Genomic DNA, 17920 nt, shown 5'->3' with positions numbered 1-17920 from the left:
AAATCAGAGTACAAATGGTTTTGGAGAAAAGCAAAGTCTTTTCATTAAGCAAGTGGATAAAATGTCAGCTATACAAACAGAAATATCATGTTTGTCAGTTGCTCTATATTATTCCCTAGAAAATACGAATATGTAGATTTGGTGTCTCCATGTGGAACCAATTAGTGTTTCCAAGCACAAAATTAAATCTTCCCTGAAAAAAAAACATACAAAAAAATAAAGTCCGTGGATAATATCAGGAATACACAAACAAAGAGGCTGTAGCAATATTTCGGATTGAGTTAGCCAAAACACAACAAGATTTTTCTGCCTTCATCCAGTCATATCCGGACAAAGAAGTGTGGAATTCGTATGCAATAGACCGAGAAAATCACAGTAAAAATGGTTTTGGAGAAAAGCAAAGTCTTTTCATTAGGCAAGTGCATAAAATGTCATCGATACAAACAGAAATATCATGTTTGTTTGCTGCAGTTCCTCTAGCTTTCTCCGTAAATAATGAATGTGTAGAGCTGGTGCCTCCATGATGAACCAATTAGTGTTTAAATGGTACAAAATTAAATGTTCCCTGATAAAAACATTCAAAACAATAAAGTCCATTGATAATATCCAGAAAACACAAACACAGAGGTTTTCACAATATTTCAGATTAAGTTAGCCAAAACACAACCGGATATTTCCGGTTTCATCCAGTCATATCTGAACAAACTGGTATGGAATTCGTATGCAATGGACTGAGAAAATCACAATAAAAATGGTTTTGGAGAACAGCAATGTTTTTCATTAGGCAATTGCATAAAACGTCAAGCATACAAAAAGAAATATCATGTTTGTTTGCTGCAGTTCCTCTAGCTTTCTCCCTAGAAATTACGAATGTGTGGAGCTTGTGTCTCCATGTGGAAGCAATTAATGTTTCCAAGCACAAAATTAAATGTTCCCTGATAAAAAACATTCAAAACAATAAAGTCCATGGATACTATCCAGAAATCACAAACACAGAGGCTGTAGCAATATCTGGGATTGAGTTAGCCAAAACAAAACCGAATATCTCTGGTTTCATCCAGTCATATCCGGACAAACTGGTTTGGAATTCGTATGCAATGGACCGAGAAAATCACAGTAAAAATGGTATTGGAGAAAAGCAAAGTCTTTTTGTTAGGCAAGTGGATTAAATGTCATCTACACATACATAAATATCATGTTTGCCGCAGTTCCTCTAGCTATCACCCTAGAAATTACGAATTTGTAGATATGGTGTCTCCAATTGGAACCAATTTGTGTTTCCAAGCAAAAAATTAAATGTTCCCTGATAAAAAATATTCAAAACAATAAAGTCCATGGGTAATATCCGGAAAACACAAACACAAAGGCTGTATCAATATCTGAGACTGAGTTAGACAAAACAAAACCGGATATTTCCGGTTTCATCCAGTCATATCCGGAGAAACTGCTGTGGAATTCGTATGCAATGGACTGAGAAAATCACAGTAAAAATGGTTTTGGAGAATAGCAAAGTCTTTTCATTAGGCAAGTGGATAAAATGTCAGCTATACAAACAGAAATATCATGTAGGTTTGTCAGTTACTCTACATTTCTCCCTAGAATATACGAATTTGTAGAGCTTGTGTATTCATGTGGAACCAATTACTGTATCCAAGCTCAAAATAAAAACTTCCCAGATAAAAAACATTCAAAACAATAAAGTCCATTGATAATATCCAGAAAACGCAAACACAGAGGCTGTAGCAATATCTGAGATTGAATTAGCCAAAACAATAACGGATATTTCTGGTTTCATCCAGTCATATCCGGACAAACTGGTGTGGAATTCGTATGCAATGGACCGAGAAAATCACAGTAAAAATGGTTTTGGAGAAAAGGAAATTCTTTTCGTTAGGCAAGTGCATAAAATGACATCTAGACAAACAGAAATATCAGGTTTTTTTTTACCGCAGTTCCTCTAGCTTTCTCCCTACAAAACACAAATGTGTAGAGCTGGTGTCTCCATGTGGAACCAATTAGTGTTTCCAAGCACAAAATTAAATGTTCCCTGATAAAAAAAAAACATTCAAAACAATAAAGTCCTTGATAATATCCAGAAAACACAAACACAGAGGTTGTAGCAATAGCTGGGATTGAGTTAGCAAAAACTAAACCGGATATCTCCGGTTTCATCCAGTCATATCCAAAAAAAATGGTGTGGAATTCGTATGCAATGGACCGAGAAAATCACAGTACAAATGGTGTTGGAGAAAAGCAAAGTCTTTTCATTAGGGAAGTGCATAAAATGTCATCTATACAAACAGAAATATCAAGTTTGTTTGCAGCAGTTCTTCTAGCTTTCTTCCAAGAAAATACGAATGTGTAGAGATGGTGTCCCCATGATGAACCAATTAGTGTTTCCAAGCACAAAATAAAATGTTCCCTGATAAAAACATTCAAAACAAGAAGTCTATCGATAATATCCAGAAAACACAAACACAGAGGCTGTAGCAATATTTCGGATTGAGTTAGCCAAAACAAAACCGGATTTTCTGTTTCATCCAGTCATATCCAGACAAAGTGCTGTGGAATTAGTATGCAATGGACCGAGAACATCACAGTAAAAATGGTTTTGGAGAAAAGGAAATTCTTTTCGTTAGGCAAGTACATAAAATGACATCTAGACAAACAGAAATATCATGTTTTTTTACCGCAGTTTCTCTAGCTTTCTCCCCAGAAAATACGAATGTGTAGAGCTGGTGTCTCCATGTGGAACCAATTAGTGTTTCCTAGCAAAAGATTAAATGTTCCCTAAAAAAAAAAAACCACTCAAAACAATAACGTCCATCGATAATATCCAGAAAACACAAACACAGAGGCTTTCACAATATTTCAGATTGAATTATCCAAAACACAAACGGATTTTTCTGGTTTCATCCAGTCATATCCAGTCAAAGTGGTGTGGAATTCGTATGCAATGGACCGAGAAAATCACAGTAAAAATGGTTTTGGAGAAAAAGGAAAGTCTTTCATTAGGCAAGTGCCTAAAATGTCAGCTATACAAACAGAAATATCATGTTTGTTTGCCACAGTTCCTATGCCTTTCTCCCTAGACAATACGAATATGTAGAACTGGTGTCTCCATGTAGAATCAATTACACTATGCAAGCTCAAAATAAAATGTTCCCCGGTAAAAAAACATTTAAATCAATAAAGTTCATTGATGATAACCACAAAACACAAACACAGAGTCTGTACCAATAACTGGGATTGAGTTAGCCAAAACACAATCGGATATTTCCTGTTTCATCCAGTCATATCCGGACAAAGTGGTTGGAATTCATATGCAATAGACCGAGAAAATCACAGTAAAAATGGTGTTGGAGAAAAGCAAAGTCTTTTCGTTAGGCAAGTGCATAAAATGTCATCCAGACAAACAGAAATATCATGTTTGTTTGCTGCAGTTCCTCTAGCTTTCTCCCTAGAAAATACGAATGTGTAGAGCTGGTGTCTCCATGTGGAACCCATTAGTGTTTCCAAGCACAAAATTAAATCTTCCCTGAAAAAAAACATTCAAAAAAATAAAGTCTGTGGATAATATCAGGAATACACAAATACAGAGGCTGTAGCAATATTTCGGACTGAGTTAGCCAAAACACAACAAGATTTTTCTGCCTTCATCCACTCATATCCGGACAAAGTGGTGTGGAATTCGTATGCAATGGACCGAGAAAATCACAGTAAAAATGGTTTTGGAGAAAAGCAAAGTCTTTTCGTTAGGCAAGTGCATAAAATGTCATCTATACAAACAGAAATATCATGTTTGTTTGCTGTAGTTCCTCTAGCTTTCTCCCTAGAAAATACGAATGTGTAGAGCTGGTGTCTCCATGTGGAAGAAATTACTGTATCCAAGCTCAAAATAAAATGTTCCCCGATAAAAAAATTCAAAACAATAAAGTCTGTTGATAATATCCAGAAAACACAAACACAGAGGCTGTAGCAATATCTGGGATTCTGTTAGCCAAAACAAAACTGGATATTTCCGGTTCCATCCAGTCATACCCCGACAGAGAGGTGTGGAATTTCGTATGCAATAGACCGAGAAAATCACAGTAAAAATGGTTTTGGAGAAAAGCAAAGTCTTTTCGTTAGGCAAGTGCATAAAATGTCATCGATACAAACAGAAATATCATGTTTGTTTGCTGCAGTTCCTCTAGCTTTCTCCGTAAATAATGAATGTGTAGAGCTGGTGCCTCCATGATGAACCAATTAGTGTTTAAATGGTACAAAATTAAATGTTCCCTGATAAAAACATTCAAAACAATAAAGTCCATTGATAATATCCAGAAAACACAAACACAGAGGTTTTCACAATATTTTGGATTGAGTTAGCCAAAACACAACCGGATATTTCCGGTTTCATCCAGTCATATCTGAACAAACTGGTGTGGAATTCGTATGCAATGGACTGAGAAAATCACAATAAAAATGGTTTTGGAGAACAGCAATGTTTTTCATTAGGCAATTGCATAAAACATCAAGCATACAAAAAGAAATATCATGTTTGTTTGCTGCAGTTCCTCTAGCTTTCTCCCTAGAAATTACGAATGTGTAGAGCTTGTGTCTCCATGTGGAAGCAATTAGTGTTTCCAAGCTCAAAATTAAATGTTCCCTGATAAAAAACATTCAAAACAATAAAGTCCATGGATACTATCCAGAAATCACAAACACAGAGGCTGTAGCAATATCTGGGATTGAGTTAGCCAAAACAAAACCGAATATCTCTGGTTTCATCCAGTCATATCCGGACAAACTGGTTTGGAATTCGTATGCAATGGACCGAGAAAATCACAGTAAAAATGGTATTGGAGAAAAGCAAAGTCTTTTTGTTAGGCAAGTGGATTAAATGTCATCTACACATACATAAATATCATGATTGCCGCAGTTCCTCTAGCTATCACCCTAGAAATTACGAATTTGTAGATATGGTGTCTCCAATTGGAACCAATTTGTGTTTCCAAGCAAAAAATTAAATGTTCCCTGATAAAAAATATTCAAAACAATAAAGTCCATGGATAATATCCGGAAAACACAAACACAAAGTCTGTAGCAATATCTGAGACTGAGTTAGACAAAAAAAACCGGATATTTCCGGTTTCATCCAGTCATATCCAGAGAAACTGCTGTGGAATTCGTATGCAATGGACTGAGAAAATCACAGTAAAAATGGTTTTGGAGAATAGCAAAGTCTTTTCATTAGGCAAGTGGATAAAATGTCAGCTATACAAACAGAAATATCATGTTTGTCAGTTGCTCTATATTATTCCCTAGAAAATACGAATATGTAGATTTGGTGTCTCCATGTGGAACCAATTAGTGTTTCCAAGCACAAAATTAAATCTTCCCTGAAAAAAAAACATACAAAAAAATAAAGTCCGTGGATAATATCAGGAATACACAAACAAAGAGGCTGTAGCAATATTTCGGATTGAGTTAGCCAAAACACAACAAGATTTTTCTGCCTTCATCCAGTCATATCCGGACAAAGAAGTGTGGAATTCGTATGCAATAGACCGAGAAAATCACAGTAAAAATGGTTTTGGAGAAAAGCAAAGTCTTTTCATTAGGCAAGTGCATAAAATGTCATCGATACAAACAGAAATATCATGTTTGTTTGCTGCAGTTCCTCTAGCTTTCTCCGTAAATAATGAATGTGTAGAGCTGGTGCCTCCATGATGAACCAATTAGTGTTTAAATGGTACAAAATTAAATGTTCCCTGATAAAAACATTCAAAACAATAAAGTCCATTGATAATATCCAGAAAACACAAACACAGAGGTTTTCACAATATTTCAGATTAAGTTAGCCAAAACACAACCGGATATTTCCGGTTTCATCCAGTCATATCTGAACAAACTGGTATGGAATTCGTATGCAATGGACTGAGAAAATCACAATAAAAATGGTTTTGGAGAACAGCAATGTTTTTCATTAGGCAATTGCATAAAACGTCAAGCATACAAAAAGAAATATCATGTTTGTTTGCTGCAGTTCCTCTAGCTTTCTCCCTAGAAATTACGAATGTGTGGAGCTTGTGTCTCCATGTGGAAGCAATTAATGTTTCCAAGCACAAAATTAAATGTTCCCTGATAAAAAACATTCAAAACAATAAAGTCCATGGATACTATCCAGAAATCACAAACACAGAGGCTGTAGCAATATCTGGGATTGAGTTAGCCAAAACAAAACCGAATATCTCTGGTTTCATCCAGTCATATCCGGACAAACTGGTTTGGAATTCGTATGCAATGGACCGAGAAAATCACAGTAAAAATGGTATTGGAGAAAAGCAAAGTCTTTTTGTTAGGCAAGTGGATTAAATGTCATCTACACATACATAAATATCATGTTTGCCGCAGTTCCTCTAGCTATCACCCTAGAAATTACGAATTTGTAGATATGGTGTCTCCAATTGGAACCAATTTGTGTTTCCAAGCAAAAAATTAAATGTTCCCTGATAAAAAATATTCAAAACAATAAAGTCCATGGGTAATATCCGGAAAACACAAACACAAAGGCTGTATCAATATCTGAGACTGAGTTAGACAAAACAAAACCGGATATTTCCGGTTTCATCCAGTCATATCCGGAGAAACTGCTGTGGAATTCGTATGCAATGGACTGAGAAAATCACAGTAAAAATGGTTTTGGAGAATAGCAAAGTCTTTTCATTAGGCAAGTGGATAAAATGTCAGCTATACAAACAGAAATATCATGTAGGTTTGTCAGTTACTCTACATTTCTCCCTAGAATATACGAATTTGTAGAGCTTGTGTATTCATGTGGAACCAATTACTGTATCCAAGCTCAAAATAAAAACTTCCCAGATAAAAAACATTCAAAACAATAAAGTCCATTGATAATATCCAGAAAACGCAAACACAGAGGCTGTAGCAATATCTGAGATTGAATTAGCCAAAACAATAACGGATATTTCTGGTTTCATCCAGTCATATCCGGACAAACTGGTGTGGAATTCGTATGCAATGGACCGAGAAAATCACAGTAAAAATGGTTTTGGAGAAAAGGAAATTCTTTTCGTTAGGCAAGTGCATAAAATGACATCTAGACAAACAGAAATATCAGGTTTTTTTTTACCGCAGTTCCTCTAGCTTTCTCCCTACAAAACACAAATGTGTAGAGCTGGTGTCTCCATGTGGAACCAATTAGTGTTTCCAAGCACAAAATTAAATGTTCCCTGATAAAAAAAAAACATTCAAAACAATAAAGTCCTTGATAATATCCAGAAAACACAAACACAGAGGTTGTAGCAATAGCTGGGATTGAGTTAGCAAAAACTAAACCGGATATCTCCGGTTTCATCCAGTCATATCCAAAAAAAATGGTGTGGAATTCGTATGCAATGGACCGAGAAAATCACAGTACAAATGGTGTTGGAGAAAAGCAAAGTCTTTTCATTAGGGAAGTGCATAAAATGTCATCTATACAAACAGAAATATCAAGTTTGTTTGCAGCAGTTCTTCTAGCTTTCTTCCAAGAAAATACGAATGTGTAGAGATGGTGTCCCCATGATGAACCAATTAGTGTTTCCAAGCACAAAATAAAATGTTCCCTGATAAAAACATTCAAAACAAGAAGTCTATCGATAATATCCAGAAAACACAAACACAGAGGCTGTAGCAATATTTCGGATTGAGTTAGCCAAAACAAAACCGGATTTTCTGTTTCATCCAGTCATATCCAGACAAAGTGCTGTGGAATTAGTATGCAATGGACCGAGAACATCACAGTAAAAATGGTTTTGGAGAAAAGGAAATTCTTTTCGTTAGGCAAGTACATAAAATGACATCTAGACAAACAGAAATATCATGTTTTTTTACCGCAGTTCCTCTAGCTTTCTCCCCAGAAAATACGAATGTGTAGAGCTGGTGTCTCCATGTGGAACCAATTAGTGTTTCCTAGCAAAAGATTAAATGTTCCCTAAAAAAAAAAACCACTCAAAACAATAACGTCCATCGATAATATCCAGAAAACACAAACACAGAGGCTTTCACAATATTTCAGATTGAATTATCCAAAACACAAACGGATTTTTCTGGTTTCATCCAGTCATATCCAGTCAAAGTGGTGTGGAATTCGTATGCAATGGACCGAGAAAATCACAGTAAAAATGGTTTTGGAGAAAAAGGAAAGTCTTTCATTAGGCAAGTGCCTAAAATGTCAGCTATACAAACAGAAATATCATGTTTGTTTGCCACAGTTCCTATGCCTTTCTCCCTAGACAATACGAATATGTAGAACTGGTGTCTCCATGTAGAATCAATTACACTATGCAAGCTCAAAATAAAATGTTCCCCGGTAAAAAAACATTTAAATCAATAAAGTTCATTGATGATAACCACAAAACACAAACACAGAGTCTGTACCAATAACTGGGATTGAGTTAGCCAAAACACAATCGGATATTTCCTGTTTCATCCAGTCATATCCGGACAAAGTGGTTGGAATTCATATGCAATAGACCGAGAAAATCACAGTAAAAATGGTGTTGGAGAAAAGCAAAGTCTTTTCGTTAGGCAAGTGCATAAAATGTCATCCAGACAAACAGAAATATCATGTTTGTTTGCTGCAGTTCCTCTAGCTTTCTCCCTAGAAAATACGAATGTGTAGAGCTGGTGTCTCCATGTGGAACCCATTAGTGTTTCCAAGCACAAAATTAAATCTTCCCTGAAAAAAAACATTCAAAAAAATAAAGTCTGTGGATAATATCAGGAATACACAAATACAGAGGCTGTAGCAATATTTCGGACTGAGTTAGCCAAAACACAACAAGATTTTTCTGCCTTCATCCACTCATATCCGGACAAAGTGGTGTGGAATTCGTATGCAATGGACCGAGAAAATCACAGTAAAAATGGTTTTGGAGAAAAGCAAAGTCTTTTCGTTAGGCAAGTGCATAAAATGTCATCTATACAAACAGAAATATCATGTTTGTTTGCTGTAGTTCCTCTAGCTTTCTCCCTAGAAAATACGAATGTGTAGAGCTGGTGTCTCCATGTGGAAGAAATTACTGTATCCAAGCTCAAAATAAAATGTTCCCCGATAAAAAAATTCAAAACAATAAAGTCTGTTGATAATATCCAGAAAACACAAACACAGAGGCTGTAGCAATATCTGGGATTCTGTTAGCCAAAACAAAACTGGATATTTCCGGTTCCATCCAGTCATACCCCGACAGAGAGGTGTGGAATTTCGTATGCAATAGACCGAGAAAATCACAGTAAAAATGGTTTTGGAGAAAAGCAAAGTCTTTTCGTTAGGCAAGTGCATAAAATGTCATCGATACAAACAGAAATATCATGTTTGTTTGCTGCAGTTCCTCTAGCTTTCTCCGTAAATAATGAATGTGTAGAGCTGGTGCCTCCATGATGAACCAATTAGTGTTTAAATGGTACAAAATTAAATGTTCCCTGATAAAAACATTCAAAACAATAAAGTCCATTGATAATATCCAGAAAACACAAACACAGAGGTTTTCACAATATTTCGGATTGAGTTAGCCAAAACACAACCGGATATTTCCGGTTTCATCCAGTCATATCTGAACAAACTGGTGTGGAATTCGTATGCAATGGACTGAGAAAATCACAATAAAAATGGTTTTGGAGAACAGCAATGTTTTTCATTAGGCAATTGCATAAAACATCAAGCATACAAAAAGAAATATCATGTTTGTTTGCTGCAGTTCCTCTAGCTTTCTCCCTAGAAATTACGAATGTGTAGAGCTTGTGTCTCCATGTGGAAGCAATTAGTGTTTCCAAGCTCAAAATTAAATGTTCCCTGATAAAAAACATTCAAAACAATAAAGTCCATGGATACTATCCAGAAATCACAAACACAGAGGCTGTAGCAATATCTGGGATTGAGTTAGCCAAAACAAAACCGAATATCTCTGGTTTCATCCAGTCATATCCGGACAAACTCGTTTGGAATTCGTATGCAATGGACCGAGAAAATCACAGTAAAAATGGTATTGGAGAAAAGCAAAGTCTTTTTGTTAGGCAAGTGGATTAAATGTCATCTACACATACATAAATATCATGATTGCCGCAGTTCCTCTAGCTATCACCCTAGAAATTACGAATTTGTAGATATGGTGTCTCCAATTGGAACCAATTTGTGTTTCCAAGCAAAAAATTAAATGTTCCCTGATAAAAAATATTCAAAACAATAAAGTCCATGGATAATATCCGGAAAACACAAACACAAAGTCTGTAGCAATATCTGAGACTGAGTTAGACAAAAAAAACCGGATATTTCCGGTTTCATCCAGTCATATCCAGAGAAACTGCTGTGGAATTCGTATGCAATGGACTGAGAAAATCACAGTAAAAATGGTTTTGGAGAATAGCAAAGTCTTTTCATTAGGCAAGTGGATAAAATGTCAGCTATACAAACAGAAATATCATGTAGGTTTGTCAGTTACTCTACATTTCTCCCTAGAATATACGAATTTGTAGAGCTTGTGTATTCATGGGGAACCAATTACTGTATCCAAGCTCAAAACAAAATCTTCCCTGATAAAATACATTGAAAACAATAAAGTCCATTGATAATATCCAGAAAAAACAAACACAGAGGCTGTAACAATATCTGAGATTGAATTAGCCAAAACAATAACGGATATTTCTGGTTTCATCCAGTCATATCCGGACAAACTGGTGTGGAATTCGTATGCAATGGACCGAGAAAATCACAGTAAACATGGTTTTGGAGCAAAGGAAATTCTTTTCGTTAGGCAAGTGCATAAAATGACATCTAGACAAACAGAAATATCAGGTTTTTTTTACCGCAGTTCCTCTAGCTTTCTCCCTAGAAAACACAAATGTGTAGAGCTGGTGTCTCCATGTGGAACCAATTAGTGTTTCCAAGCACAAAATTAAATGTTCCCTGATAAAAAAAAACATTCAAAACAATAAAGTCCTTGATAATATCCAGAAAACACAAACACAGAGGTTGTAGCAATAGCTGGGATTGAGTTAGCAAAAACTAAACCGGATATCTCCGGTTTCATCCAGTCATATCCAGAAAAAATGGTGTGGAATTCGTATGCAATGGACCGAGAAAATCACAGTACAAATGGTTTTGGAGAAAAGCAAAACTTTTCATTAGGGAAGTGCATAAAATATCATCTATACAAACAGAAATATCATGTTTGTTTGCAGCAGTTCTTCTAGCTTTCTTCCAAGAAAATACGAATGTGTAGAGATGGTGTCCCCATGATGAACCAATTAGTGTTTCCAAGCACAAAATAAAATGTTCCCTGATAAAAACATTCAAAACAAGAAGTCTATCGATAATATCCAGAAAACACAAACACAGAGGCTGTAGCAATATTTCGGATTGAGTTAGCCAAAACAAAACCGGATTTTCTGTTTCATCCAGTCATATCCAGACAAAGTGCTGTGGAATTAGTATGCAATGGACCGAGAACATCACAGTAAAAATGGTTTTGGAGAAAAGGAAATTCTTTTCGTTAGGCAAGTACATAAAATGACATCTAGACAAACAGAAATATCATGTTTTTTTACCGCAGTTCCTCTAGCTTTCTCCCTAGAAAATACGAATGTGTAGAGCTGGTGTCTCCATGTGGAACCAATTAGTGTTTCCTAGCAAAAGATTAAATGTTCCCTAAAAAAAAAAAACCACTCAAAACAATAACGTCCATCGATAATATCCAGAAAACACAAACACAGAGGCTTTCACAATATTTCAGATTGAATTATCCAAAACACAAACGGATTTTTCTGGTTTCATCCAGTCATATCCAGTCAAAGTGGTGTGGAATTCGTATGCAATGGACCGAGAAAATCACAGTAAAAATGGTTTTGGAGAAAAGTAAAGTCTTTTCGTTAGGCAAGTGCATAAAATGTCATCTATACAAACAGAAATATCATGTTTGTTTGCTGTAGTTCCTCTAGCTTTCTCCCTAGAAAATACGAATGTGTAGAGCTGGTGTCTCCATGTGGAAGAAATTACTGTATCCAAGCTCAAAATAAAATGTTCCCCGATAAAAAAATTCAAAACAATAAAGTCTGTTGATAATATCCAGAAAACACAAACACAGAGGCTGTAGCAATATCTGGGATTCTGTTAGCCAAAACAAAACTGGATATTTCTGGTTCCATCCAGTCATACCCCGACAGAGAGGTGTGGAATTTCGTATGCAATAGACCGAGAAAATCACAGTAAAAATGGTTTTGGAGAAAAGCAAAGTCTTTTCGTTAGGCAAGTGCATAAAATGTCATCGATACAAACAGAAATATCATGTTTGTTTGCTGCAGTTCCTCTAGCTTTCTCCGTAAATAATGAATGTGTAGAGCTGGTGCCTCCATGATGAACCAATTAGTGTTTAAATGGTACAAAATTAAATGTTCCCTGATAAAAACATTCAAAACAATAAAGTCCATTGATAATATCCAGAAAACACAAACACAGAGGTTTTCACAATATTTCGGATTGAGTTAGCCAAAACACAACCGGATATTTCCGGTTTCATCCAGTCATATCTGAACAAACTGGTGTGGAATTCGTATGCAATGGACTGAGAAAATCACAATAAAAATGATTTTGGAGAACAGCAATGTTTTTCATTAGGCAATTGCATAAAACGTCAAGCATACAAAAAGAAATATCATGTTTGTTTGCTGCAGTTCCTCTAGCTTTCTCCCTAGAAATTACGAATGTGTAGAGCTTGTGTCTCCATGTGGAAGCAATTAGTGTTTCCAAGCTCAAAATTAAATGTTCCCTGATAAAAAACATTCAAAACAATAAAGTCCATGGATACTATCCAGAAATCACAAACACAGAGGCTGTAGCAATATCTGGGATTGAGTTAGCCAAAACAAAACCGAATATCTCTGGTTTCATCCAGTCATATCCGGACAAACTCGTTTGGAATTCGTATGCAATGGACCGAGAAAATCACAGTAAAAATGGTATTGGAGAAAAGCAAAGTCTTTTTGTTAGGCAAGTGGATTAAATGTCATCTACACATACATAAATATCATGTTTGCCGCAGTTCCTCTAGCTATCACCCTAGAAATTACGAATTTGTAGATATGGTGTCTCCAATTGGAACCGATTTGTGTTTCCAAGCAAAAAATTAAATGTTCCCTGATAAAAAATATTCAAAACAATAAAGTCCATGGATAATATCCGGAAAACACAAACACAAAGTCTGTAGCAATATCTGAGACTGAGTTAGACAAAACAAAACCGGATATTTCCGGTTTCATCCAGTCATATCCAGAGAAACTGCTGTGGAATTCGTATGCAATGGACTGAGAAAATCACAGTAAAAATGGTTTTGGAGAATAGCAAAGTCTTTTTGTTAGGCAAGTGGATTAAATGTCATCTACACATACATAAATATCATGTTTGCCGCAGTTCCTCTAGCTATCACCCTAGAAATTACGAATTTGTAGATATGGTGTCTCCAATTGGAACCGATTTGTGTTTCCAAGCAAAAAATTAAATGTTCCCTGATAAAAAATATTCAAAACAATAAAGTCCATGGATAATATCCGGAAAACACAAACACAAAGTCTGTATCAATATCTGAGACTGAGTTAGACAAAACAAAACCGGATATTTCCGGTTTCATCCAGTCATATCCAGAGAAACTGCTGTGGAATTCGTATGCAATGGACTGAGAAAATCACAGTAAAAATGGTTTTGGAGAATAGCAAAGTCTTTTCATTAGGCAAGTGGATAAAATGTCAGCTATACAAACAGAAATATCATGTAGGTTTGTCAGTTACTCTACATTTCTCCCTAGAATATACGAATTTGTAGAGCTTGTGTATTCATGTGGAACCAATTACTGTATCCAAGCTCAAAACAAAATCTTCCCTGATAAAATACATTGAAAACAATAAAGTCCATTGATAATATCCAGAAAACACAAACACAGAGGCTGTAGCAATATCTGAGATTGAATTAGCCAAAACAATAACGGATATTTCTGGTTTCATCCAGTCATATCCGGACAAACTGGTGTGGAATTCGTATGCAATGGACCGAGAAAATCACAGTAAAAATGGTTTTGGAGAAAAGGAAATTCTTTTCGTTAGGCAAGTGCATAAAATGACATCTAGACAAACAGAAATATCAGGTTTTTTTTACCGCAGTTCCTCTAGCTTTCTCCCTAGAAAACACAAATGTGTAGAGCTGGTGTCTCCATGTGGAACCAATTAGTGTTTCCAAGCACAAAATTAAATGTTCCCTGATAAAAAAAACATTCAAAACAATAAAGTCCTTGATAATATCCAGAAAACACAAACACAGAGGTTGTAGCAATAGCTGGGATTGAGTTAGCAAAAACTAAACCAGATATCTCCGGTTTCATCCAGTCATATCCAGAAAAAATGGTGTGGAATTCGTATGCAATGGACCAAGAAAATCACAGTACAAATGGTTTTGGAGAAAAGCAAAACTTTTCATTAGGGAAGTGCATAAAATGTCATCTATACAAACAGAAATATCATGTTTGTTTGCAGCAGTTCTTCTAGCTTTCTTCCAAGAAAATACGAATGTGTAGAGATGGTGTCCCCATGATGAACCAATTAGTGTTTCCAAGCACAAAATAAAATGTTCCCTGATAAAAACATTCAAAACAAGAAGTCTATCGATAATATCCAGAAAACACAAACACAGAGGCTGTAGCAATATTTCGGATTGAGTTAGCCAAAACAAAACCGGATTTTCTGTTTCATCCAGTCATATCCAGACAAAGTGCTGTGGAATTAGTATGCAATGGACCGAGAACATCACAGTAAAAATGGTTTTGGAGAAAAGGAAATTCTTTTCGTTAGGCAAGTACATAAAATGACATCTAGACAAACAGAAATATCATGTTTTTTTACCGCAGTTCCTCTAGCTTTCTCCCTAGAAAATACGAATGTGTAGAGCTGGTGTCTCCATGTGGAACCAATTAGTGTTTCCTAGCAAAAGATTAAATGTTCCCTAAAAAAAAAAAACACTCAAAACAATAACGTCCATCGATAATATCCAGAAAACACAAACACAGAGGCTTTCACAATATTTCAGATTGAATTATCCAAAACACAAACGGATTTTTCTGGTTTCATCCAGTCATATCCAGTCAAAGTGGTGTGGAATTCGTATGCAATGGACCGAGAAAATCACAGTAAAAATGGTTTTGGAGAAAAAGGAAAGTCTTTCATTAGGCAAGTGCCTAAAATGTCAGCTATACAAACAGAAATATCATGTTTGTTTGCCACAGTTCCTATGCCTTTCTCCCTAGACAATACGAATATGTAGAACTGGTGTCTCCATGTAGAATCAATTACACTATGCAAGCTCAAAATAAAATGTTCCCCGGTAAAAAAAACATTTAAATCAATAAAGTTCATTGATGATAACCACAAAACACAAACACAGAGTCTGTACCAATAACTGGGATTGAGTTAGCCAAAACACAATCGGATATTTCCTGTTTCATCCAGTCATATCCGGACAAAGTGGTTGGAATTCATATGCAATAGACCGAGAAAATCACAGTAAAAATGGTGTTGGAGAAAAGCAAAGTCTTTTCGTTAGGCAAGTGCATAAAATGTCATCCAGACAAACAGAAATATCATGTTTGTTTGCTGCAGTTCCTCTAGCTTTCTCCCTAGAAAATACGAATGTGTAGAGCTGGTGTCTCCATGTGGAACCCATTAGTGTTTCCAAGCACAAAATTAAATCTTCCCTGAAAAAAAACATTCAAAAAAATAAAGTCTGTGGATAATATCAGGAATACACAAATACAGAGGCTGTAGCAATATTTCGGACTGAGTTAGCCAAAACACAACAAGATTTTTCTGCCTTCATCCACTCATATCCGGACAAAGTGGTGTGGAATTCGTATGCAATGGACCGAGAAAATCACAGTAAAAATGGTTTTGGAGAAAAGCAAAGTCTTTTCGTTAGGCAAGTGCATAAAATGTCATCTATACAAACAGAAATATCATGTTTGTTTGCTGTAGTTCCTCTAGCTTTCTCCCTAGAAAATACGAATGTGTAGAGCTGGTGTCTCCATGTGGAAGAAATTACTGTATCCAAGCTCAAAATAAAATGTTCCCCGATAAAAAAATTCAAAACAATAAAGTCTGTTGATAATATCCAGAAAACACAAACACAGAGGCTGTAGCAATATCTGGGATTCTGTTAGCCAAAACAAAACTGGATATTTCCGGTTCCATCCAGTCATACCCCGACAGAGAGGTGTGGAATTTCGTATGCAATAGACCGAGAAAATCACAGTAAAAATGGTTTTGGAGAAAAGCAAAGTCTTTTCGTTAGGCAAGTGCATAAAATGTCATCGATACAAACAGAAATATCATGTTTGTTTGCTGCAGTTCCTCTAGCTTTCTCCGTAAATAATGAATGTGTAGAGCTGGTGCCTCCATGATGAACCAATTAGTGTTTAAATGGTACAAAATTAAATGTTCCCTGATAAAAACATTCAAAACAATAAAGTCCATTGATAATATCCAGAAAACACAAACACAGAGGTTTTCACAATATTTCGGATTGAGTTAGCCAAAACACAACCGGATATTTCCGGTTTCATCCAGTCATATCTGAACAAACTGGTGTGGAATTCGTATGCAATGGACTGAGAAAATCACAATAAAAATGGTTTTGGAGAACAGCAATGTTTTTCATTAGGCAATTGCATAAAACATCAAGCATACAAAAAGAAATATCATGTTTGTTTGCTGCAGTTCCTCTAGCTTTCTCCCTAGAAATTACGAATGTGTAGAGCTTGTGTCTCCATGTGGAAGCAATTAGTGTTTCCAAGCTCAAAATTAAATGTTCCCTGATAAAAAACATTCAAAACAATAAAGTCCATGGATACTATCCAGAAATCACAAACACAGAGGCTGTAGCAATATCTGGGATTGAGTTATCAAAACAAAACCGAATATCTCTGGTTTCATCCAGTCATATCCGGACAAACTGGTTTGGAATTCGTATGCAATGGACCGAGAAAATCACAGTAAAAATGGTATTGGAGAAAAGCAAAGTCTTTTTGTTAGGCAAGTGGATTAAATGTCATCTACACATACATAAATATCATGTTTGCCGCAGTTCCTCTAGCTATCACCCTAGAAATTACGAATTTGTAGATATGGTGTCTCCAATTGGAACCGATTTGTGTTTCCAAGCAAAAAATTAAATGTTCCCTGATAAAAAATATTCAAAACAATAAAGTCCATGGATAATATCTGGAAAACACAAACACAAAGTCTGTAGCAATATCTGAGACTGAGTTAGACAAAACAAAACCGGATATTTCCGGTTTCATCCAGTCATATCCAGAGAAACTGCTGTGGAATTCGTATGCAATGGACTGAGAAAATCACAGTAAAAATGGTTTTGGAGAATAGCAAAGTCTTTTCATTAGGCAAGTGGATAAAATGTCAGCTATACAAACAGAAATATCATGTAGGTTTGTCAGTTACTCTACATTTCTCCCTAGAATATACGAATTTGTAGAGCTTGTGTATTCATGTGGAACCAATTACTGTATCCAAGCTCAAAACAAAATCTTCCCTGATAAAATACATTGAAAACAATAAAGTCCATTGATAATATCCAGAAAACACAAACACAGAGGCTGTAGCAATATCTGAGATTGAATTAGCCAAAACAATAACGGATATTTCTGGTTTCATCCAGTCATATCCGGACAAACTGGTGTGGAATTCGTATGCAATGGACCGAGAAAATCACAGTAAAAATGGTTTTGGAGAAAAGGAAATTCTTTTCGTTAGGCAAGTGCATAAAATGACATCTAGACAAACAGAAATATCAGGTTTTTTTACCGCAGTTCCTCTAGCTTTCTCC

The sequence above is a fragment of the Lepus europaeus genome, unplaced genomic scaffold (assembly GCF_033115175.1).
Source record: "Lepus europaeus isolate LE1 unplaced genomic scaffold, mLepTim1.pri SCAFFOLD_37, whole genome shotgun sequence".
Classification (NCBI taxonomy): domain Eukaryota; kingdom Metazoa; phylum Chordata; class Mammalia; order Lagomorpha; family Leporidae; genus Lepus; species Lepus europaeus.
The sequence above is the reverse complement of the archived record's forward strand: the minus strand, read 5'-3'. Positions refer to the sequence as shown.